A 27,658-nucleotide genomic window follows, 5' to 3' on the forward strand; every position below is an offset into this window, starting at 1 on the left:
TGATACTGATAGCCCTTGAAGGCATTTGCTTATTAGCAAGTTTTGCAGTGCAGTATGTACATAGTGTTGAGGGGTTAGTAATTTCGTATTTGCTTTCTGCTATAAGGTAGAGAGCTAATTGGAACCATTGGGATTCCTCGTTGTCTTTTATTTTGTGCATTATATCTACAGTTTAGGTGCTCTTTGTATAAAAAGTTCTGCAGCACCACACACATACTTGGTTTGGTACTTCTGCAGATGTGTGCTTTAACTTTGCTCTTTCTTTTTAGTATGTGTGTAATAGAAGCTTGACATTGGCAAGGGTGTCGCTATTCTTTTCTAAAGTTACTGGAGTTTGACAATGCTCTTCACTTCCAAAATATTTGATTTGGATGTGGTCTATTTCTTCGAACAGTTGTTTGGCTGTACCATATAGGAGAATGTCATTTAAATAGTCCAGTGCTAAAGCAGGACTTTTTGCATAGTACAGTTTGTGAACGAGATTTCTCACAGCAGAATGGTGTGTTGCTAACATTTTGATATGGTAGAAGGTGCTTTTGCAAGCAGGTCCTGAAATGCAGGCTAATTCATTTCCTTGTAGTCTTGTGTATTTGCGCACTGGATAGGAGTCCATAGTTTGCAATATTTGAATTGTTACTTTGTCTTTGGCTTTTACATAGCGATTGAGGAACTGCTGCAAATATTTGAAAGTTTTTTGTGCACTTTACACATTGATGTGCACAACCATTTGTAGACGGCGTATCGGTTCGGTGGATTGGAGAGTTGATGCTAAGTTTGCTGGGGATATTCTTGAGGCAGTGTTTCTTCTTCCATAATGATATTGTTTACATTTTCATACCCTTGCCCACTGCTATGTATGGCAATTTGGTTTGTTTGCTTTTGTTTGTATGCCTCTTCATTGAAATATGGTTCTGTGCTGGTGGTATGACTCCACTTACCTCTACAGATGTTGCCAAAGGTATCTCTGCTGATATTGCATTTGTTTCAAAGTACTTTTTGTAGTTTACTAATTCATTTTGTTAGTGGTTTCATTCTGTTAAAAGTTAATATAAAGATGTTCCTTTTGAGGAGCATTGCACTGTCTACAAGAGCTTTCATGATCAGTTTTCTGCTGTAAGTTTTAAGGGTTGAGCATGACTTCTCTGTTTTTAAAAGGTGCTGAAGTACTCTGTTGTGGAAATTTGTTTGTAAAATTATTTTTTTGGAATGCTTACTTGTGGCTACATTAACATTGTTAGGTGCAGTGTTAGCACTAGTGGTAGTTGCAATCTTCTTAAAATATTTCTTTTTATTTTTACAATTTCAAAGAGGAGTCACAGTTTGTTTCCTGTTAGCTACTTCACTTTGGCTTAGTGATTGTATTAGCTGTTTTGTTTGAACTTTTTGTACAAATTCTGCTAGAGGCGGATGCCTATTTTGTGTGCTTTTAGTTTGATCTGCTCTATTTCTGCGTCACTTTCTACATAGTTGGTTTTTGGTAGGCATTCCTTGGTATCTGTTAGAGAAAAAAGGAAAGTGTGGGTTGGGAGGTTGTGCAATTCGTATTTGTGCACTGTGAATGAGTGTCTGAGTATGTGGGTAGGCATACATGTAGAGGTGTGTAATTGTGAAATGGGCTGTTACTTGAGGTTGGGAAGGCTGTACTTGTATATGTGTGTTACTATACTGGTGTTCAGATGACAATACAAAGTGTGCACCTGCTGAGGTGCAATCAGTAATAGTGGATAAAATGTGAATCAAATGCTGTTTGGTTGATACAATTGTGTAGCCTACAATACAAGAACACTGCACTGTCTGAGTAACAGTCAGAACTCTCCGACAGTGTTGCACTAACTTTGTTGGATGCAAAGAGTAGGTTTCTCCTGGGTTCTGTTTTGCACTTGAGATGCCACTGGCTTTGAGGAGTGTGGTCGAAAGAAGGAAATTTGCAGATATGTGTGTTAATGGCACTGTAATTGCAGTTGGAGAACAGATTATTTAAATTTGTAGAAGAATATCTTGCCAGGAAGAGGTAGTTTATGTGAGAAATTGAACAGCTTTGTGTATGAATGGGGACGTTGGAGCATCAGCATCATTGCTAAGGGTGTTAGTGCTGTATTTATAAGTGTGTCCTATGAGGTGCACTTTTGCAAGTGCGTGTTTTGCTGTTGTGTTGCTGTTGCACTATTTAGTGTGGAAATGGATTAGTGCAAATTGTAATAGGGTGAGAAAAAGGCTTGTAAAGATGTACAGACTGGAAAGGAGAATGTTTCTGTGTGTGGAATTCCATTAATCTTTCTACATGAGTGGAGGACACCTTTCAGTACTTTGATTTATTTATCCACATTTCAAATGGCACTGTTCTCAATGTACACATCCATTTGTTTGATTTGCAACATGGTGCTTTCTGTAAATTGTGCAAAGTATGTACTTGCCATGCACTGACAACAAGCAAGCAGTTTGCCTTCTCTGTGTGCATTCTGGGCATTTTACATAGGTCCTGCCACATCAACTTGGTTTAAAAATGATTCCAATATAGTTTTCTTTTGTTCATGTCCAAATACATCAGAGAGAGTGGTGATGAAATGGAAATATGAAGTTTGAAACACCTAAGCAAGTGGACATTAAAAGAAAAGTTTGTAAGCACACAGCATTGTAAGCAAGTGTCACTTGATGTTAGGAGATTATTTAGTAGATTATGGAAGGTAAGTGCCAGACACTCTGTTCAAATGGATGCAATGTATGCAGTAGCAATGCTTTGGTAAGATACATGCTGGTTTCCTGTTCTATGTGTATTCTAGGATTTTTATAACAGGTGTGTTAAGGGGGAAGTGGTTATAAAAATGACAGAATGGAAAGAAGAGAATAACAGTTTGCACATTAAAATGAGTGATATGGGTAAATGAAAACTTGAAAAACACACAGCTTTGTAAGTGACACTTGATAATAGGAGATCGGACAAATGACAGTATGCTTTTTTTGTAGGTTATGCAGGGTAAGTGGCAGGTACCCTGTTCATATGCATTTATAAAAGAGTTATAAATGTACTCTACACAAAATATTCATACCTGCAGTTTGTGTTCATGCATGCAGATGTGGATGAATCTGGAAGCAGGAATCTTGGAGAGTTGTACAATACTTTTTGCTGTAGGCGCTTTCCAGTCACAGGAGACTTGTACTCAGAGTGTTGAACAGTACATCTAAAGTGCTAAACTGTGATGACAGAGTTAGATGTAGAGTTATTGGATGTGATTGGTGGATGGTTGTGTGACTGCTTAACAGTAGCCAATGGCGGAGTAGTGCAGAGCGTGAAGTGGAAATGGAAGAAGGGCTGCCCCCGGGTACCACAGCAGTCCGATGATCACACGTGCCACATCTGGGGCTTCTCAGCATGCCTGCCATGGAAATGGGAGTGTACTGTGGGGTTTAGCCAATCAAGTGTTAAGGGTGTGTTTTACAGGATGGGATGGTTATACATTCCTGTGTTGGTTGTATAGTGAAGATGGCTGGTGTTGGAGAGAGACAGAGAATTATTGTGTGGATAGTCTGAGATATTTTTGCGTATTATCTGAAGAGGTATGCTGAGGCAAGAGGTGTTTCTGGAAATCTTGGTTTTCCAGGCTTGCAGGCTTTCTGGTACTTTATGCAGGATGTAATTTGCAGGCGTTGCTTGCTTTGTGCAGAGATATGGTAGTCCTGATGGTTTGGTACTGCACTGTGGAGGACAACATTTGGGCTACATTAGTGCTGTGAGTTTGGTTCCAATATTGAAGAAGTTGGTGCAACAAGTGATGTTGCTGTTTCCTACTGTGAACATGGTTTTCTCATATATACCAGCTAGAGCAGTATGGAAAAACCCCAATGTACTATGTCCCCAGCAAGATGTTGGACGGTGTCTTGTAAACAGAGGCATTTCGCATTTCTTTGCAGTGTTGGGATGTTCTCTTGTGACAATGAGAGCATTCATCTCTCCTAATTAGAAATTTTTCAATGCAGATGCCATTTCTTTGTCCACCATTGGAAATGACATTTTGTTCTACAATCTAAGGGATGCTTTGAAGAGGTTCATGTAAGAATGGGAGGATGAGACGAAGAGCAAAACCTTGAAAAAATAAAAAACAAAAGGTGTTTGTTTATCAGTACTTTTTTTTTAAAAAAAGGCTCTTTTCAGAGCCACGACTAAACAGGAAAACTCCTACCCTGGTTGAAATTTCTGTCCCCATCCTTGCGAATTGCATGATATGTCCGCGGACACCGTGGTAGTCCGTGGAGCGCATGTGCCACATCCAGAGGTTTTGAGGCTGGCAGGCATGTAAATGGGACTCTGGAGGCCAGGGGATTGGTCAATAAGGTTTCCTGGGTGGGTTGTGTAAGGAGAGACTGTGGCAGAAGGTCTGTTTGCTGAGAGGAGAGCAGATGGCTATGGCTATGGCTTTCAGGAGGCAGAGTTTCTGGATTTTGGGAGACTCCTGGATACATTGGTTGGAGGTGCATGCAGAGCACTGTGGAGTGGCTGTACACCTTCCTGTACAAGGCCATGCCCGACTTGGGTGAAAGGGGAAACCTAGCCTATCTAGATGATATTCTAATCAAAAGCTCAACTGTGGAGGAACACATAGCTGAAATACACTATGTTCTCACCCAGTTTCAAAAAGCCGCAACAAAACTGTCCTTTCAGAAGGCACAGTGATGTAAGACCTGCGTGAACTTCCTAGGGCATGAAATCACCCCTTAGAGGAGCTGTATTCAAACTTTGGGGTGCCTCCCTGGGGGGCCCTGAGAGCTCAACATGAAATGTTAAAATATATATATATATATATATATATATATATATTTATTTTTTGTTTTTTTTTAGATTGGAAGAAATGGTCGGGCTGAAGCATGAAACTGTCTCAGGCAACAGGCAACAATGAAAAAGTGGTCTTCAGTTGTAAATGGATATTCATTCCTTTAGTCACAGACTGGGCCTCATTACAACTATGGCGGTGCGGTAACAACGGTGCCGGTAGCTACCTGCACCATTGCTACCGTACCACCATAGTACAAGTTGGGCTCACGGGTGCCTGATAGCCCACCAGGTCTGACCTGGCAGGCCGTAGGGCACCCGCGAGCACAGCTCGTCGTATGCACCGGCACCGTTATTAACGGTGCCGGTGCATCCAAGCTCATCATTCCCATTGAGCCCTATGGGGCTCAAATGGGAATGGGGATCTACTGGTACCGGCACCCGCGAAAGGGCAATTATCAGGTCCGCCTAACTCGGCATGACCCGGTAATTGCCCATCCGGAGGCAGCCGTGCAGGTTTTACCGGCACAGCTACCGCCAGGGTTGTAATGAGGCCCACTGTTTCAATAGTACCCAAAGGGGTGAGTTGTGTTAAAATGTAAGTAAATTGTGATATATTCAGCAACAATGGTCAAAATTACTAACTGCATAGTAAAGCAACTCATCAAACTGGTCCACATTGGCCAAAATGGTGGCCCATTTTGACTGGCCCACACTAACATTTTACATTTTTGGTACATGCATTTCCCTATAGGCCAGTCCGAGCCTGGCGGCTCATCCATAATGGCGAGGGAGTGCCCACCCAGTGGCCCCTCACCCATTATGGAGGAGCTAAGGTGCCAGCCCAATGAAACAGTGAGCGTTCCCTCAGCTGCTTTTTCCAGCTGATGGAGTGCTTCTCAGCTGGCTGAACTGTCAAAGGGAAACACTGTTTCCGTTTGACAGTTCAGTTTAGTTCCCCAGCCGCATATGCTCACTGAGCCATGCAAGTGCTGGGGAGTTTTGCTTTGCCAGCATTGCATAGCTAATTGGAAATGCTGGCTTCGGCACTGTATGTCTGTATGTCCGAGGGGATGCTTCTGTGCCTCCTCGCACATATGGACAGAGCAGCCTGGAGCAGGGTGTTTCAGCACCCACACGCAGGCCAATGCAGAAGGTATGTTTATGTTCATTTTTTTTATTTAAACATGTGTATGGATGCGTGTATGCTTATGTTATGAGTGAGTGTATGGTGATGGATGCTGGTGTGAATGATAGAGTGATTGCTGTATGAATGTGCAGCGCCTTGCATACACACATAATCATGTTGATTGTTTTAGGCCCAGTGGGGCACAGAGGACAGGGATGTTATCTTTGTACTGGACATCTATCATAGATGTCCAATGAAACATATCATACCTGCTCCCTGGGCCACCCAGCACCAATTGCAAACTGTTTGTTTATTTACCAATTTTATTGTTAAAAGCATGCTCTACAATGCAACATTTGAACCCATTATTTTAAAAAAATTCACAGGGGACACCCCCCCGAACCCCACTTTATTGGTTCTGGCTCTCTCACTATGCTCGGTCGCTATGGAATTTTTTGGGGGAAATAGTTATACACCCCTCACTTAAAAAATAACCAGCTGCCACTGACCCTCAGACTGTGTTGGGAACGGGATGGGGGGAACCGAGGGGCTATGGTGGGAGCACAATGGGCGGGAACCATGGGATAGTGGTGGGAGCAGAGTGGGGAGAGCCCAGGGTGTGTGATGGGGTGGGGAGAGACCAGGGACTGGGTGGGGGTGGGATGAGGGAGCCCAGCGACTGTGATGGGAGCAGATGACGGTGCACAATACATACTGTCCATTTGGCATTTCTGGGGGGTCCCAGCCTGCCCAAATTTTGCTCAGGGGGGCCACGGCTAAAAAGGTTTGAAGACCACTGCCTTAGAGTCTCTGTCCCCAGGTGAAAAAGTGGAAGCCTTACTGAAATTAAAAGACCCCACGACTCTGCGTGAACTAAGAAGCCTTCTTGGACTTACTTATAATAGTTGAAAATTCATCAAGAACTACGGAGAGGTCACAATACCCTTGGTCAGATCTCCTCCTTCCTCTCTGAGTGGACCTCTCCTCTTCCCTTCTGGTCTCAACCACTCAACTCCTCCTTCTTGGAGACTTCAACATCCACCTGGATGCTTTTGTGACTTTTGTGACTCTCTCTCACTCTCTAGTCTCCCCTCTGGCCTGACTCACTCTGCAGGGCACACACTGGATGCTCTGATCTCTTCAGACATTCCCCTATCGTCCCCCCTCACCACTCCTCTCTCCTGGAGTGACCACCTTCTCCTTTCCTCCCATCTCACCCTCTCTACCCCTCAGGCCAAGCCAACCCCAGCACTGCCACCTACCTTCTTGGTTATCCGACCCATGAGCATGTGTCAATTGAGGCTTTCGCCACCACTTTCTCACACTCCCTCCCCCCTTGGCTGACTGACACCCTGACACAGCCTGTTCCATGCTCCACTCTGCTATATCTGATACTCTTGATGTTCTTGCCCCTGTCATGAGGATCCGCTTGAAGCAAGAAGGCAAGTGCAACTCTTGGTATGACTCAGACCTCATCACCCTTAAATGCCAGTGCGGGGTGGCTGAGAGGAAATGGGGTGCTGCTTTTGCATCCTCTGACAAACTGGCCTGCCACCTTCTCCAAAGGCAATACTGGCTCTCTGTCCAGACAAAGAAGAGAGCCCTCATCCAAGCCTGCATCTCTGCTGCATCCAACAACTTGGCTGAAATCTTTAAGATCTGCAAGGAGCTGGCCAATCCTGCTGCAGTCTCGATCTCCCATGTCCCCTCCCAGGCCCTCTGCACAGCCCTGGCTTCTCATTTCATCTCTAAAACTCAGGACATCCTGTTCTCTCTCTCTTCCTCTCCTCCTCCTCCTCTGTCTACTGCCTGCTCTTTGACCACTTCTCCTCCCTGCTTCTCTGCCTTTCCCCAGTTCACCTCAGACGAGGTTTCTAGTCAAATCCGATCTATGAAAGTCTTGTCAAAACAGGTTCACATATTCTCTTCCTCTAAAACCATTGAGGACCACATTGACACCCTGGCTCCTGCTCTTGCCGATTTCTGCAACCACTCCTTTGCCACTGGAGTCTTCCCCTTCCCCCGAAGCACTCCCTTCTGCAACCTTATCTTACGAAACTCTCTGCCGACCCTTCCTCCCTGGCTAATTATCATCCAATCTCCATCACTCCTTTCCTGGGAAAACTCCTAGAAAAGATGGCCAACTGCCAGCTTAATCTTCATTCTGAATCTGTTGGCTGACCCCATGATCATCAGTCTGGCTTCAGGGCTGCCTGTAGCATTGAAACTGCTCTCCTGAACATCCATGAAGGCCAGCTCTCCAACCTTAATTACAACACCTCCTGTGTCCTCATCTTACTTGATCTCTTTTCTGCCTTTGACACAGTCAACCATGCCATCCTGCTCAACTGTCTCTGTGATAACCTGGCTATCACTGATCAGGCCCTGGCTTGTCTGACCTCCTTCCTCTCTGATCGACCCTCCAAGGTCCAACTTGACTCCTTCTCTCCTATGTCTCAGTCTCTACCTGTGGTGTTCCCCAGGGGTCTAACCTCTCTCCCTGGCTGTTCAACCAATACCTGGCACTTCTTGCCCACCGCTTTGCGGCTCTCTGCCTCAACTTTCAGTGCTATGCGGATGACAGTCAGCTTATTTTCAGGCTCCCTTCAGCCGCCTCTTCTTCTTCTCTCATCTCTGAGTGTCTGTCTGCCATCCAGGAGGGGTGTGCTGCCAAATATCTCTGCCTTAATGCCAGTAAGACCCAGGTTCTCCTCATCAGCACACTTGCTCCCTCCTTTCCTGTCACACTCTGGTCAGGCTTTCTTGGCCCTCTTCCTGGTGCCACCTATGAGGCTAAAAACCTCGGGGTCATCTTCCACTCCACACTCTCCTTCTCTCCTCATATCTCTGACATCTCTAAGAAGTCACACTACCAGCTGCACCTCCTCTGAGGAATTCTTCCTTTCCTCTCCTTCCCCCAGAAGCTCACTCTCTCCAGAACTCTGGTACTCTCTAGGCTGGACTACTGCAACAGCCTCTTTCTAAATCTGCCTGCCTCTACTCTCCGCCCTCTGCAACTCATCCAAAACAGGACTGCAAGACTTGCCCTTGGCCTCAAGCCCAGGGATCGTATCTCTCCAGGAATTAAATCTCTGCACTGGCTCCCAGTGGTGGCAAGGATTAAGTTCAAAACCCTCTGCATTGTCAACAAGGCCTTCTGGGACTTTGGACCTCAATACCTTCATCTTTCTCTTCCTAAATATCTTCCTTCTCAAGCTCTTCGTTCATCCGCCTCCAACTCCCTCAGGGTTAGTCGCTTCTCCAAGCAGCGAGTGTTTGGTACATCTCTTACTTCTACTGGGGCCTCCCTCTGGAACAGCCTCCCTGTCTCTCTGAAACTTGAGGAGAACCATCTCTGGTTCCGGATGCACCTCAAGACCTCTTTGCTCCTGCTTTCGCTCCTCCTCTGCCCTGCTGATCTCCTGGTTGAATCTGATACTGTACTGGTTACCTGGCTACCCTCTGATACTCGGGGTAAAGAGAAAACTCCACATTGCCTACTGACCAGCCTTGAGTGGGGAGTTCAGAGGTACAATAAAACAATTGTGGGCATCCTAAATAAGTTTGTGGTGGACTCTGTCTGGGCCTAGTTGAAACATCGAGTACCTCTTGTCCTGATGGCCATTAGGTCTACACCATCTTCTGCAAAAAAAAAAATCACCATTTGAGCTCATGACTTGACGAAAAATGGTGCTACCTCAGCATCTGTTCTACATTACACAAGAACAGACCCTGATCAATGCGTCCACGACCCAAGAGTACATTGAGAATTTGCGAAAGCACCTTCAGCACTCTTTTGCTTACGCTCAGCGAAATCTAGAAAAGTCAGCAGAGGGGATAAAAACCTACTACGACTTCAAGATCACCAAGAACCAGACCAAAGAGTGGAAGTTCCTCCTCTCCTGGCACGGCACCTTTAAAATTGTACATACAATCTCACCTGTCACCTATAAGATCTGCATCCCTAAAGGAGAACAAACGGAAGAGAAATGGGTTCACATCAATCAGCTGAAGAGCTGTCATCCCAGGCAGAACTTGTGACTGATTGAAGAACCCAGAGATTTTGGCAGATTTTGGCAGCATCTTGTAACAGGATATGAGGTATGGTGGGTTAAAAATGGAATTGGCATAGAAATCAGACAGTAGTGAGATACTGTTAGGCAACTAATAGAAGCTTCTGTTACATTTATCTGTGTTCTTGGGTTCTTGTGGAGAAAGTGTGTAAGGTGTGTCATCTAAATCAGTTTCAAAGCTCAGCTGTATTATTTGGCACCATAAAATGTATATATATATATATATTACACAGCCACGGTAGTGGCTGTGCAGTTATGGTTAAGTTGCTGTTTCCATAGGAAGAGCAGTTTTTGGGCGGCCTATAACTCTGCTCCCCCTGGACGAATCCTCACCAAAGTTTGCATAAAAAGTATATCGGCCACTCTGAATTTTTTCAAAAAGTTTGGTGAGGTTTGGTCCAGGGGGGAAAAGTTATAGGGGGGGTCCCAAAAAGTATTTTATTTCCCATAGACTGAATGGGGGGAAAACTTTGCGCACGGCTGCAGGTCAAACCGCTGGATGGATTTTTCCGAAATTTGTGGCAGGTATGGGGGCTTGGTCCAGAAAGCCTGCTTTTGTAAATTTGGTGACCTTTCGTGCAGTACATTTTATTAAAATAACGAAAGAGTAGGTCTGAAAAAATTAATGATATCTATGTCTGCTCCGCGGTCACACTTCCCTGTTCGGACCACGGACAAGATACTGATTGGCTAAGGGGCTGGCGTAATGAGCGCGGACACGCAACGTCTCTGTCGATTGGCTGCTGCGAGACGTGTTGTGCGTCAGATTGCTTGGATGCCCCCGACATCTTGGATCCACCGATAGCAGAGCAACAACCAGTGTACACAGCAACAACCAGCGTACACATGCTATATTTATAAAAGTCTTTTGCTGTGTCACAGAGCGTTGGGAAAGCTTCAGACAGTAAGACATGGGTGATCAATGCATATGTTATGGGGGTCGGTCTTCAGGATGCATTTTCTATGGCCACCTTGTACGCACAGAAAATGAGGGGTGTAATAATGGTAGCATTTCAGTCCATGCAGTGCACAGGAAACTTGTTACGGTTGTAAGGACAAGCATAGCAGTAGCGAACATTGAAATTGACAACATGCAATAATTGAATTACTTTTTCCTATGGGTATATTATTATATTCATTAGTACGCCGCCATGGGTGTTACATGCTACAGTGGTTGTGCCCAGGGCCTAGAGACCTGGATGCATGGCCGTTGGCCGAAGGCTGAAGGCCTTACTTCCAAGACTGTAGGCCCTGGCCACAACCACCGCAGCATGTCACACCCATGGATACACCCGTAGTATTGTGTATCCATTGTCTAGTTGTGGGGAGTGTGTGCAGAGTTGGGTGCATGGCCAAAGGCCATGCACCCAAGAACTTAAGTTGTAAGTACTGGACGTGCAAGCCACTGCACACCCATCCCATGTAATATCTATGGACATACAGCTAGGAGTGAAGCCTCTGGCCAGAAGCACTGAGGATAGCACACCTATAGAAAAACCCCCACTACCACACATCACACTGAGGTGGATGTGGGGAGACCCTGCACTCTTGGGTGCATTGTAGTGGTAGCGAACAGAACATTGAAATTGACAACATGCCATAATTGCATTACTTTTTCATATGGGTATTATTATATTCATTAGTACGCCGCCATGGGTGTTACATGCTACAGTGGTTGTGGCTAGGGCCTAGAGTCTTGGATGCATGGCCGTCGTCCAAAAGCCGAAGGTCTTACTTCCAAGACTGTAGGCCCTGGCCACAACCACCGCAGCATGTCACAACCATGGATACACCTGTAGTATTGCGTATCTATTGCCAAGTTCTGGGGAGTGTGTGCAGTCTTGGGTGCATGGAACAAAGTTGTAAGTACTGGACGTGCAAAGCACTTCACACCCATCCCATGTAATATCTATCGACATACAGCTAGAAGTGAAGCCTCTGGCCAGAACCACTGAAGGATACTACACCTATAGAAAACCCCCCACTACCACACATCACTGAGGTGATTGTGGGGAGACTATGCTGTCTTGGGTGCAACACACTTATACCTTCTTCATGCTGTATTTTCTATGGCCTCCTTGTACGCACAGAAAATGAGGGGTTCAATAAGGGCAGTATTTCAGTCCGTGTAGTGCACAAGGAACTTGTAACAGTTGTAAGGACATGTGTGGTATTAGAGAACATTGCAATTGACACCATGCCGTAATTGCAATACTTTTTCCTATGGTTATTGTATTTCTCAGTACGCCGCCATGGGTGGCACATGCTACGGGGGTTGTGGCCAGGGCCTAGTGTCTTGGATGCATGGCCGTTGGCCGAAGGCCGAAGGCCTTACTTCCAAAACTCTAGGCTGTGGCCACCAACACTTCAGCATATCACACTCATGGATACCCCCTTACTAATGCATATTGATTGCCTGGTTGTGGGGAGTGTGTGTACTCTTGGGTGCAAGGCTGAAGGCCATGTCCCCAACAACACAGCTATAACCTCTTCACATACAAGCCCACATGGGTTTCATGTAGTGTGGTGGTTGTGGACAAGATGTGTACTTTTGGGTGCATGGTTTCAGGCTGCATGCCATACACCGAAGCATGCACCCAACAGGAAACTTGTAAGCACTGGAGTTATAAGAGACTTCTCAAGCATATATTGAAATGTATGGCCATACACCTAAGAGTTTAGGCCCTGCGCACAAACAGTGCAGCATTTCAGAGCTACAGAGACACCCCTAGTATTGAACATCAGTCAGGTGGCTGTGGGGAGAGTCTGCAGTCAGAAGTGCATGGCCGCAGGCCATGCACACAACAGCACAGTTATATGTAGTGTTCTTACAAGGCACAATGGGTATGATATGGTGTGGTAGTGCATCACTGTGGGGGCTGTGGAGGAGGGCTGCAGTCATAGCTGCATGGCCGAAGGGCATGCCCCCAGAAGTACATTTGTCCGTAGTGTACTTATATGCCACAATGGATGGCATATGGTGTGGTGGTACTGGCCAGGATGTAGAGTAAATAAGCACTGCAGTTGTAAGTAACTATGCATTTTAAATACTGTACACCCATACATTTATAATGCTATGCCTCAAACTCACCTTTGTAGCCTGTGGCTACAAACTACTGCACCATATCACAGCTACTGGTACACTTGTACTATGCAACATCATTAAGATGGTTGTGGGGAGGGCGTAGTGTTTTGGGAGCATGGCCAAAGGCCATGCTCCAAAAACCAAGTTTGTACATAGTAAATTCAAAGGCACAATGATTCTGATATGCTGTGGTGTTTCTGGCCAGCACCCAGACTCTTGACTGCATGCCCAGAGGCCATGCACCCAAGACTGAAGTCATAAGCAGTGGAGTTCCAAGTGAATATGGGTGTGGTGTAATGCGCTAGTTGTGTTGACGCCCTAGTGTCTTGCCTGCATGGCTGCAGACGATGGACCGAAAAGTAAATTTATAAGTAGCTAATTTACAAGGACCATGGTTTTGATATGCAGCGATGGTTGTGGCTAGGAAGTATACTCCTTGTATGTTGGTCGTAAGGCATAGGTGGTAGGTTACAGACTGAAGATTCAAAGGCCAGCCTATCAGGCACTGCAGCATATTAGTACCATAGATTGGACGTGTAGATTTGCATGTGTAGAAAATGACTTCCAATATACTTACTCCTTACTTCGTTCAGAATCCACATACAATTTTTAAATGGTTATCGTACTTGGCCGAAGTATCCCTTTTTCCATTTCAGTGATAAAAGAAATAGGTATGTTAGTCTTTGCATTTTTTGAAAATGTACTACATTGCTTAATAGACAGTTAACTTTTTTTTTACCCTCATATCTATTTAGTTTACAAACCAGTGTACTGTGCCTTGCGCTCAGTTTCTGTGTTTGCTTTTCTAATCCTTGGGTCTGGTAAAAAATAATCCTTGTCGGTTGAAAAAAAAACCTTCATTTACTATGCTATTAACTACTTCCCACTTTCCTTTGAATGTTTCCTTCATCTTTCTGATTAATGTTATGTTTGTTGCCTTCCTGCCGATTGTTACCAACAGTAGATACCTGTAGGCGTTGTTAAGTGACTCCAATCAAGCACTCCCACTAAGTCAGTGCCTTGTCTGGGATTGCTCAAGGGAAGCCCTTATTTATATATTTTTATGACAAGTTATACTCTGGATGATAAACCCTTATATAACGCCCCTCTCTTTGAATCCCCCTGCCCTCACTGAGCCAAGAAGTAGGTTTGTTTTGCAATTTAAAAGATTTATTGGAAAAATTAGCAATATATATATATATATCATACTTTTATCATAAATTAATATTTGATAGCACCCTTATGAATATAATGTTGATCAACAATAGATAATCTGACACTAGCACACTTCTTTACAATCAATGAGGAGTTAGTATAGGAAGGATAAGGTAGCAGAAAATACTTTTATGGTTTCAAGGGCAAGCAATGAGGGAAAAATGCAGCACAGAAATAAACTTGATATGATTTCAACAAAAGATAATATGATCACTTTTTCTTTGACAATTCCCTCCCCCACTATGCAAGATAAGGAGATGGAAGGAGAGCACACAATTCTCACGAATACAAAATGCAATACAAATTTCCAGTCCCCCCTCCACCCCCCGGCGAGCTTAGAGGAAAACAGGTATGATTTTAAAGGTTCAGGGTGAGTGAGAGATACTTTAAATCAGTTCGGGTCAGCCCTACCAATGATTCAGGGATGGTTATCAGGTTGAAAACGGGATTCAGTAATGAAAGCAAAAGACAGATATTTTTACACGTGGTTGAAATGAAGCAAACTGTCAATTCGCTGCACTTTTTTTCGAGTGCGTCGATCGCGATTACAGAGGAACTATAAGGAGTAGTAAGGCGGTGTTAGGCTTGTTGAAAAGCTTAGAATCTTAGCTTTAAGATGAAAGTTCCTAGCTCCTACGATTCCAAAGATACGGACGATTTTATGAAGGTAGTTTTTCAGAAATGAAATAATGATTCAAAATGGCAAAATGACACTTTTACAGGTTTAAACTCAGAGAAGGGACACACGATTCTATGATGCAGTTCTGGACAGGTTAAAATGGTTTGGATCAGATTATTTTAGACTAAGAGATTGGTTCTGGCACAGTTCTAGCTGAGTACTCACACTATGAATTTGAAATAGGCCGTCAGGGTCTGGTCAGCAGGTTTGGACTGGACTCCTGGCGGGTGGTTCTGAAGTCACAGCTCTCTGGGTCAGCTCTGCTCTGCACTTCACAGCGGTCTGGGTCTCTCTGGTTCATGTCTCTCTGGATACAGCACTGCTTCCTGGGTCTGCTCCCGGTTCTGGCAAAAGTTCTCGGCAAAGAATCCAACAGCTCGCCCGGCTGTAGAATAGTTTGGATTGCTGGATTCTGAAGGCCTGCTGAGAAGAGTTCTCAGCTTGTGGGTTAGGCCTTTGCTTTAAGTTCTGTAGTCTATATGGAGCCTAAGTTCTGGATGTTCCTTCTAGATGTTGTGTGGTCCGGCAAAATGCTCCGCAAGAAAATGGAAAATGAATGTCTCTACCTGGGTTTTGGTGTTCCTTTTATGTCTTTAGAAAATGGGTGTGTGCGTGGCATAACTAAGCCTGCCCCTCACAATTTATCATTGGCCAAGTCCTCCTCCTTCCCTTGATTGGGGGAAGGAATGGAGTGTCATCAGGCATTAATTTTATGGCATACAGAAAGAACACTCCCCTTGTCAAATTGCACACAAATCTATATTTGATCCAAATACACATTTATCTATGTACCATTTTTCTAATATTATATGTCCAGTTAACATATTTTCTGTAGCACCAAACCATCCGATCCCTGTCTTTGTAAAATGGCGTGTCCACTTATGACAGAATTCTGCCCTTTTCATCAAGAACACAACCTCTAAACTTTTCCAGAATTTACACAAACATGCACAAGGAATATGGGCATCAGATGATAAAGTGTCAGATTTTTAACATACAGACATTCGGAGTCATACCTTATTTTCCGCTACTACCCCCAGAACATACCACAGAGTCCTAACACCTCTTAAAATGTGCAAAGAAAAATCACAAGAATAAGGATATTAATTATATAATTTTGAAAAGTCCGTACTACGAATTATCCATCTTAAAATTATGCTCTGGCCCAGAGGGGTGTGGTTTCCCAAAGCACATGGTGGAATTTCTGGTTTGTCCACTTCCTCCAACTCAAGTTGCTCACAGAGGCACTGCCCCTCCCAGTTTCTCTCAAGAGGAAGCCATTTTATGACCCCCCAATATAACATTTGCCTGCCAAGGAAGGCTCATTGTGCTGTTTCCCTGATTCCCGGTGCTCCTCGCCTGATTCAATCAGAGAGGTGTAACCTCCTTTTGGTGGGAACAGCAGAAGGCAGCCAGTCCTGGGAATGCAGTGGCTGAGCAAGTTTCAACTCCTGTCGGGGGTAGTTGCCGGGCAGAATTCACTCTCTTCAAGCCAGGCTTCAGCCAAATGTCACTTTTGTTCCCAGTTTTTCTTCATTCAAATCAAACTTACAATTTCTACACATGCAGCTAGAACGCTGATTCTAAGTTCAAAACTATGACCTTTAAACAGTTGCAACCTATGTGACATTCAAAGTAGGTCACTCATTTATTTTAAACATTTAGATTTTAGTGGCTTTCAGTCCAATTTAACTTAAGCTGCTGACATACACAGCTCAGCCAGTTTCATTATGAACATTATTTTAGGCTCTTTCTTTTCCCAGATTTCGTATGCACACAAGACTTCATTCTGCCAAATGTCTGCTGGTGTTCAGTTGATTTTTGAATATCTTGCAATGTTTGAAATAGGCATTTTGAGCTTGAATTCAGAGAAACAAAGGTGATTTCAAAGTGTTTTTGAGCTAACAGGCACTGCTGTTTTTCCTTTGGCACACATTCCACTCATGGCACTCCTGGCCCATCACGCTCGCACTGGTGGGTGGCAGGTTAGGTGACCATTTTGGTGTGCGCAAAAACTGCGCGGTTTTCCTGGATTCTGGCGCAATGTGTGCTTTTCGGCCATCTTGGATTTTCTAAGCCCACAGCACCAAATGTTGCAGCATAATAACTCGAACATGGGTCAAAACCCCTGACAGCGTAGTCTAACTGTGCATTTCTTCCTACAGCTTTGTGATCTTCATTCATTTGTGTCGTTGTTGTATCCTGTTTACTTCATCTTTCCCATTAATGTTATGTTTGTTGTCTTCTTGCCGGTTTTTAGCAACAGTTAGATACCTGTAGGCGTATTCTACCTGTGCATTTGTTCCCAATGTTCTGTGATATTCATTTATTTGTGTCATTCTTACATCCTCTTGGGTAGTTAGATACTTGTTAGCGTATTCTAACTGTTTGTAGTCTTTCACATAATTTTTTTTTAAATCTTGAAGTACACATCATTTTGTAAATTTTGCCTTTAAGAACATTAAGTACGCATTTGTAAGATTAGCTGGCAATCTCTGCTTTAGAGTAATGGTGGTATCATTACATTCGACCCATCCACAATTTTTTTTAATGTATGCAGTGTAGTGACCTGCATTGGTTGTAGCTCCTGCATGGTAGATTATACCTACTGTTGTAAAGATTTTCTTTCTAAGTGACACTTGACCGTTTGTGAATCCAGTCAGTTTGCAGTTGTTTTTAGTGCCATCTGCATTATAACGTAGAAGCATAAGTATTATGTAGGCACTATGTGATTGTATCAGTAAGGTGGAGCGATTGTCTGAATTGCAAATAGTACATAATCCACCATGGTTTGCATTTTGTACAAGTTGCTGAAATGGAATGCTCTCACAATTTGGTATGGAAACATACACAAACCTCTCATTTGGGATTTCTTCCTGTATGACTTTGGTACAGAGAGTGCATGTGTGTTTCCACATGTATGAAATCTGGAAGATTTCATTAACAGGTATGCTTTTGTTTTCCAATGCTAATAGTATGTACATTAGAAATTCTTGTGGATCTTCGTGTGAGTTCATACTGAATCTCACCATTCCAGCACAGTGGTCCAACTGTTCCCTTACTCCATGAACACTGTATGTGTTGTCAGGATTGCTTGTTGCATTTGTATGCAGCACTAACATTTGCAAACACAATTGGTTTGTACTGTGCAGGTAAATATTGTTAACAATTGGTGGCAATTGAAATAGAATGTTCATTGCTACATTTGCATAGCAACTTACCCCACATTCATTTGCAAATTTGAATGGTCCAGCAAGTTCTGTATCTGAGTGCATTTGTCGGAATTTGTGTTGCTTCTTTGCCGACGTCCCTGGTTTACATTCCCTAATAGGTTCTTCTATGTTTGTAGTAATTGATGAAACTTTATCTTCTTTTCTTTTCTTTCCGGAATTTGTTGTTGGATTCTGTTGCATTTCTGTTTCATTTAGTTTTCTTTTACCACCTTTTACTTTATCTGGAACAGGGTATTGTTTCAGATGAGGGGTGTACAGTGAACACAATCTGTTGTATTCCAGAATGCAAGGAATATCAGCTTTGACTTTACTTGCATCAAAGTTCATTAGCAATAGACCGTCAAGTGTACGTAAGCATGATAATGCTATGTAGCTCATGCCTTCCTTAAAGACTGTGTTTCCTATATCTATCAATGCTTTGTCTAGGGTAAGACCTTGGGATTTATGAATGGTAACTGCATATGCAAGAGTTAGAGAAAAATTGCTCTCTACGTATATACATGTCTTTGAAGAGAAGGAATCGAGCAATTGAGCGCCCTATCCTTTTCACTTCTGAAACTTTATCAAAGCGAATATTCACAAACTGAATGTTGCTATCACGTTGGTATGATTGAAAGCCTACAACTGTGCCCATTGCTCGATTAACTAGCCCTTGCTCTACATCAAGGTTACATGTACTCTACAATTTAAGGATAATTTCAATTTTTTTTCCAACCCAGCTGGGTTGGAGATTGAATTTTCTAAACCATTTAGTCTTGTTGTGGCTTGCTCACACATGGTTAGTGTCATACCATGCACATCTAGTTTGTCTTTGGTGCTAATTTCCAGTATTGGTTGCATTTCTTTATTTAACATTGTTTCATTGAAATTGAAACAGCTTGCCAGAGTTGGCATTAAGGCCATACAATTGACATTTTTGTGCACTATTTGTTCCATAACATCGGTTGCACATGCATTGTCGCCATGATGTGCATGCATGTGCCGGTTTTTCAATACAACTTGTGCTTCTTGTGATAATACACCAACTCTAATACTTTTTAAGATATTGGAATAAGTGAGATCTGAAGATTGCTGCATGTTCTCAGTTAATTCTCTATATTGGAAATGTTGCCAAAGGTTTACATTACCTATGCTACCAACAGTTTTCTGGCAGAGTTTGTGGCCTAAGGTTTTAAAAATCGGTTCACCTTTCACTGGTGTCAATTGTAGAAGATCTCCGAAAACGATGATGTGTTTCCCTGCAAAGAGTTCTTCGTTGTTACTTTTAAGTACTTCTTGCAATCTAAGATGAATCAAGGCCAACATTAGGTTGGAGACCATGCTCACTTCATCCATTAGTAGCATTTTCATATGTTTCAATACTCTGCGTAATTCCATTGCAGCTTCTGCAGAAAGTTTTCAGTAATCTAATTTATTCTGAGGCTCTACTGGAAGCAGTAGTAATCAGTGTAAAGTAACACCGCCTATGTTGTAGGCAGCTAAACCTGTGGGGCCGTTACAACAGCTGACAGTTTGTTGTTTGTCAATTGTTGAAGGAACTTGCTGATGATTTTGATTAAGAATGTTTTCCCTGATCCAGCTTTACCACTGACGTACAGCAGTATAGGTTTGTAATTTTGGCAGGTACATTCTTTATTTTCGTGTTGTACACCATGTACAATTTGTTTTGTTACGTCTTCAAAAATGGTGCGCTGATCGTTGTTAAGTGTTGCTTGTTGTATAGTTAAGTCTTCTGTATCTTCTTGATACTGATACATGGCGTTTTCTACTTCTGCCATAGCTACTTCAGCCTCATTTGCTATTAGTGGTTGTCCTAGTAGTTCTTGACTTTCTGTTACAGATGGTTGACTACTGTCGGAAGAGTCCTTATCTAGTTGGGCCTGAAGTTCTTCTTCCTGTTGCTGCTCATTGTGTAACATTGTTTTGTACTGCGTAAAGTTCACATCGGTGATAGCGCTTTCATTTGCTTTGAAAGCATCTTCATAGCAGTCTTAGTTATCTAGTATGTCGTCCTCTTTTCTCCATGGTTTGAAAAGTTGTAACAGAGACATGTAATATAGTTCTTTCTGTTGAGGAGTTTTTAATGACAATTTTACATGATTAATTAAGCTTTGTTTGGTAAGTTTCACTAAGCTCCCTTCGCAATCGGTCACTCTATATCTACGTTAGCTTTCATCAGGTTTTACATTATTTTTGTATGCAATGTTTTGAGCTATGTGGTATAGACACATGCTTTCCAGAGTGCTACTCCTGTATGGATAGTATGTGTCCAGTAAATTATTTTTTAGAATGTCTTGGCTGTTGGGATCATTTCTGGCACTTATTTATATGTCCTCATATGATTTTAGCACTCTTATTCTAGATTTTGCAGGACCAAGACTGAGCCATACTATGTTGTCTGATTTTCCATACAAAGCAGTACCGGTTAAATGATCTGCTGCTTCATAGGCGCCACATTCTCTATGAGAGATCATTAGTATGCCTAGGCTGTACAATTTCTGTGATAATGTTCTTGTTCCCTGTTCTGAAGCCGTTTTTTCCAGGAAAGCAAGACCCTTACCTTTTGTCACTGCCTGTGTAATAGCGCTGGGAGTTTCCTTAAACTCGCGCTTCTCGAGCGCTCGCTCGCTTCCAGGAGGGGGCGGAGCATTGTGGCGCTCATGTGACTGCTCACGTGACACTCTCTGGCCATAAAAACAGAGCCAGTCCACCCTTGCGGCGTTAAGCCCAGCAGGAGTAAAGCCCGGTGACTGTTGAGCGACTGTTAGGCGCACTGGGGTGCACCAGGACGTGTTTTGAGCCAAAGAAAAGGAAAAACCACAACTGTACACCAAAGTGAAAAACAAACTCTGGTAACTATCATCGCCCGGGCGACCGATAGGGCTTGTCCCTTGGAGCCTGTATATCATACCAAGTTTCAGCTAACTCTGCTAGGGAGACCTATAGGGCTAGTCCCTTGGATCCCAACAGAACACATATCAGCTTACGAAAGATGTCAACAAATCGAACCACGAAACAACAAATCATTCAACGTCCCAAAACAAAACGAAGAACCAAACTTGCGTGAACTAGCATTTCAGAGCAAGACTCATCACAGCTAACCATGGAACAATCACTCCAAAGAGCAATAAAATCTAAAGAAAATCCAAAAGACCGTCCGACAAATATTGAACTCAAACAAGAAGAACACCTCATCATAGAAGATACTTAAAACACAGGCATAACCCTTCATGAATCACTCCAACCGGCGGGTGAAAAATAAAATGTCGAGGACACTAATCAACCTAATCCGGAAGAACCGATACCCTCTCAAACTAAAGCACAGGTTCATAACCCCCATACTACAAACGAACAAGAAGACCCCTTGCCTCTAATCACATGCACCCCCCAGTTACTTTCTGAAAACCAAGACATCTCCGCTCAGTCCACCGAAAAGGAGCGAACTTTAAGCCAAAATCTGCCTCATAATACGACAAAAGAAGCAATACTAATACCCACAACCAGCAAACAAGAATCCACATCAACTAAATTCGAACATATCGAAACCACAAAAACGACCAACGAAATACGCTACCCAGTGAACCAACCACCATAACACAAGAAACCAACACCAAACTAGCAGAAAAAGACTCAAATAACTACTCCATTGGAAAAGCCACACCATTACACCAAACAACTGAGCCAAGAGAGACCTCAAACCCTCAAAAATTGTCATGGACAACATCCCAACAAACGAAGAAAGAAAAAGCAAGACTAGCGAAACTCGCGTGGCTACACACCCACAACTCCATAAAACATGCAGAGCCTTTGGACACCACCGCCCCTAAACCAAAAACTAAACCAGCAAGACCCTCAATGGACATTACTGAAATTGAGTCAATTATGACAAACATTGAAAAAAGAAAAGAAATATGTGGAAACACAACAGAGATACGTCACCTTCAACTAACATCAACGCCGTGTTATACCGCATCGCAGTATGAATCCACCTTTAAAAGGAGAACCACAACCCGATTTCACTGAGAAAAAAACTGTAACAACACGATTTAACTTTGATTCAGATGAATCCTATTATACTCCAGACCCGATAACTAAGAGCTCAAAACTGACCAACCCACAAGACAACAACGTCAACACCACACAGAAAGATGATCACTCGGAGGAAAACAACAACCCGAGAATCCCGACCACGATGATAGATCTACAAAATATGGTCATTGCCATACTTTCACAAGCGATGATTCCTTTTTTGAAACTACATGAAGATATGAAAGACAACATGAAGGACCAAGCCACCCTCCTCACTCTAATTCACTCGAAACAGATTCACATGGAACACTTCGTCTCGGCAATCGAATCCCGCTTGACCGTTGAAGCTGAAGAATCACATCGCTGGCAACAAAGATTGGCCGAGATTGCAAGAGGCGACCGCCAAGAAAAAACTAAACTTACAGCAGAACTAATACAGATGCTCAAAGCAAACCACCAACAACAAGCAAACTCACCAAATGATCAAGTAAAATCCACCTCAACCGTCACGAACCTACCACAACAACCAACTGCTGCAATCCCGACACACAGACGCTGAAACACACAGCCGAAATTACCGCCATTCCACAACCGGGATCTATTGCATCGAAAAAGTTAACTAAGAATGCTACCGAAGAATACCACATCTTTACAAAAGAAAAAACCACAAAGGAGGCAAAACTAGTACATCCAAAAAATATCAAAAAATGACAAACGGGCTTGAGAGCATTCCTAAGAACTGTAAAAATAACTGATCATTCCACTATAACCACAACAAACAAAACCCAAACCCCGGCAACACCATCAATTACCAACATCCAGAGAGACCATAAACCTGCAAATCAGATACACCATCAAGTGCTACAAAGGACGTCACCGAAACCATTCATTGACGAAGAATTACTCAATCTATCTACCCACGAAGACCAAATCTCAGCAATTAGACCACAAACTACCGAACCAAGACCTCATACGAGCTTCATAATAATCGACGAATACTCCATAAACCAGGAACAATGTATAAATGACAACCAAGATGAAACATCAGATCTCTCTTTAGAAGAAATCTCAGATGCATCGCTAGAAAATGATACAATAGACAAAACAAAAGATGAAACCTACGATCAAATCTCAACGGACTCGCTAACAAGAACATTACAAGAATCAACCGAACACAGGCACATCATCCCAACATTTGTCAACCCACTACGACAGAATGAAATCTGCGAAATCCATATTGAAAATGAAACCAACAGATCTGAACCCATAATCCTAAACAGAACCAATCTACTACTTCTCTTTGGAGCAATACCACAGCTGAGTAAGATAACAACAAAAGACATCGACCTTGTAACATTCAAAGATGATCTAAATCTAGATAAGATTGCCATAGAATTACCTGATCCTAACAATCAAGAACTCATTCTATCAAGACGCGCTCAACTTCAAAAACTTGGCTTCACATGCTGGGCCACAACATTCACACGACTACCCAACAAACCGAAACACAGACTAACCACAGACAAAGAGGAAAACAGCCAACATCAAACAAGACCATATACCAACAATCATACCTCCGACCACACCAGAGCTGACAGAAGCCAAAGCCAATCGCCACAATCATACCAACCAGACAGAGACGAACGACCGATCAGAAGAACCCACGATTCAGAATCTTCTTTCACAGAAACTTCATCCATAGAAGACTCATCGATATCCACCTCATAACAATCAACAAACCTGGGTTACACGTGGTCACTCTGTTCGTGGAACACCAGAGGAAACATGCATCTTTTCACAAACCCCCCCCCTGACCTAGAACAATACCAAATCATATGTCTGCAGGAAACCTGCCTTAGTGAACCCCCAGCCTGCGATGGCTTTCTTACATTTCTCAACCCTGCCATTGTTCAAAAACAAGGAAGACCTGCGTCTGGCCGCCTCAATTTAATTAAGATAAACTCCCACTGTACAGTACTAAGCTCTAAGCTCTGAGAATATCAACCCTTGGACTCAACTTACAAAACTAACCTGTACCAAGACACATCGAAACGACGAAAGTAAAAACAATCTAATAATTCTAATCCTAAATCTATACTGGAACCCTGCAGCAATATCAACGGAGGCCTTTATTGATGGCGTATTTCTCGCAATAGACAAGGCCATGACAAAACACCATTTACCAGAAATTATAATCTGCGGAGAACTAAACATCAAACTATATAACCAAAACGGCTCTCTTCAAACAATCTCAGATCTCTCCCCAAAAGCAAAGAGATGGATAAAGGAAACTATGATACGCAATCTTATTCTCCTGAACCACTCAAAGAACAACTCCGCAACTTACACGCCAACATGGACCAGAGGATCATCACATGCAATTATTGACTATATATTTCTATCTTGTAACCTACACGAATCAGTCACAAAAGCACAAACGGTCTCAACCGATAAAAGTGATCATAATCAACTCATCGTCCAATCCGAGACACTAAGCCAACGAAGCGAATCAAGACCATCGCCCCCCATGGAACTTGACGGCACAGCATCAAGGCTAAGAATTCCACAAACAGCAATGGCAGAACTACCAAAGAAACTACATGATGCCACTTTGACAGACTCAGAGAAACTTAATTACGAATGGATTCTTCTTCCTTTTTTCGACAAACCACCAAAAACCGCCCCCATATGGATCATTGCCACACATACAACCAAGAAATAGCCGAGAGGAAAAAGTGCCTAAACTGAACAATATGACAGATAAAGAAAATAACATCAGTGGAGAACAAGACCGAGATCAAAACCTGAAACGAAAATACGCAAATTGGACAAAATCTCAACAAAAAGTCCTCCAACAAGCAGACACAGAAAACATAAGGAAATTGCATAAAACCCACAACACCAGAGAACTCTGTAACCTACTCAATGATAACCAACAAAAGCAACATAAACTAACAGCCAATGTCACGCAAGTAACTTGGATAATGCACTTCGCGACCATATACGGACCAAAAAGAATGGACTCACAAACCACACTCCCCTCATCCGAAGCAACCTGGCAAGTAAATGCAGAATTTGAAGACTTCATGCAGCTGATCAAAAAACTGAATACTTCGAGAGCCCCAGGTCCTGACGGACTCTCGAACGCTGACATTAAACAAGACCCAGCTGCTTGGGCGAACTTTATGTGTCACATTACAACCTAGGTAAATACACTCCACCGAATACCAAACTCCTAGAGGTCGGCGATAATTGTCCCAATCCACAAGCAAGGACCAAGAGAAGAACCACAAAACCTCCGCCCAATTGCCCTACTAGACCCGTTGGGGAAGTTATTTGCTGCAGTGCTCTTGAAACAGCTAACCACTTGGGCCATAGAAAATGACAAATTCTCGACCCGGCAAACAGGCTTCACAGCAAATGTCGGAACAAATCTCAACCTGATATTACTTCAGTTAATAAAGCATGAAGCTATCAACTCTCATACCACAATATATGCAGCATTTATCGATTTAAAGATGGCCTTCGATGCAGTCTCACGACAAAAACTTTGGTCAAAACTCAGAGCTTGGAACTGTCCGTCGAACATCCTCGAACCGATCATCCTTCTCTACTCAGAAACCACCATAAAAGTGAGATTATCAAAGCAAGGAGTCACAACCAACGCTATACCGACAACAAACAGGCTAAAACAAGACCGCCCTTTAGCAGCAACACTATACAACCTTTTCACGGCCGACATCAAAGAACACCTAAGATCTAACAAAACTAATCCCCCAAAAATAAATGCGACATCAGTCCCTGCTATGGCATATGCAGACGACATCGTCTTGCTGGACAAAACACCAACTGGACTACAAGCCTCCCTGACAGCCTTGAACAGCTATATGGAAAAAAATGAACTAGCGATTAACATTGGAAAAACCAAGACAATGACTCTAACCAAACCACCCACCAAAAAAACCACAACAACTGAGCTTCTACATCAACAGGAGCAAAATAGAAAACGTGACAACTTTCAAATACCTCGGCATCCAAATAAATCAATCAAAATCAGAAGAGCTATGGATCGACAAAATTGAACAAACAGCACAATCAATATCGAGACAAGGATGTTTACTTCACAGAAAATATGGCAAGTTCTCCTTCAAACCCATCATTGCCTATTACCGACAAAAATACATCCCGATACTAACCTATGGAACAGAAGCAATGCTAAACGCCCGGACAATCGACTGGATGAAATTTGAATCAATCTTCTGGCGCACATTCTTCACCTACCACAGACATACCCAATGCCAAGAATCCACTTTGAATTGGCAACCCAGTCAATTGAATCATTTGTATAATGGAAAAGATTAGACATCTTCCGGAAAATACTGACTGATCAAAAAACCCCAGCTATTCAAATTCTACGAGCCCAGGCAAACACCTTTAACACCATGATACTACAAAAATGGAAACACTCAATGAGGAAAGAAATGGAAAATGAAGACATCTCGGAAGAACTTCTAACGCTTCGCCCACAGCATGCAAAAATAAAGCTTCTTCATAACGACTGGATAAAGACCATCCAAAAAAAGAACACTTACAAACAGAATCTTCAATGTATCAAAGATAACAGAAAAATTCATGAACCACTGACATACCTTCAAATCTTCCCAGATCAGAACATCAGAACAACGTTCACAAGAATACGCTTGAACATTCTTCCTACACAATCGTATCTAGCTATTACAAAGCAGATTGATGCTACAAACAACTACTGTCGCTTTTGTAAGGACCAAGCAATTCCGGAAACCATCTTCCATCTGGTCATGGAATGCCAATCACTTTCCTCTCAACGCAAACAATTCGGAACGTTTTTCCAACTCTCGGCCCAACAAATGACCACGCAAGAAAGATGGGCAGCTCTGCTCAGTGGCCATAGCAGTAAATATAGATATACAATTGCTCTCTTCCTAACCTCTATACTGGAACTTAACAAAAAAAAACACCAGGAAACCATTTTTAAATTATGAACTCTGATCACTTATAGAATAGAAATAAATGATGAAAAAGTTTACAAACAAACTAAATCATTGAGTAAAAAATAAATAAAAATAATAATAATGTTTTGTCTGATGCTAGGTCATCCCAGAGGTCTTGAAGCTCTGTTTTTTCTGCTTTTGTTAAGTAGGCTGTAACATATCGTGCAACAGCAGTTGAATTGTCTGCAAAGTACTCTACATCTATGTTTCCATTCCATAAGAGGGCAATGATTGAATTATAATTTATAATCATTGATATATTTTGATTCCTCCTTTCTTTTTATGTAATACGTGTTCTTAGGTGATTTACCTTTAACACTATGTCGAACTGAAGACATGAAGTTGTTTACTTCACCTGTTTCTGTAACTGGTCTAGGGAAACCAAAGCAGCATTTGGTGTAGTATTTACCTTTGTTTTTG

The sequence above is a fragment of the Ambystoma mexicanum genome, chromosome 1p (assembly GCF_040938575.1).
Source record: "Ambystoma mexicanum isolate Mex_15411 chromosome 1p, UKY_AmexF1_1, whole genome shotgun sequence".
NCBI lineage: Eukaryota > Metazoa > Chordata > Amphibia > Caudata > Ambystomatidae > Ambystoma > Ambystoma mexicanum.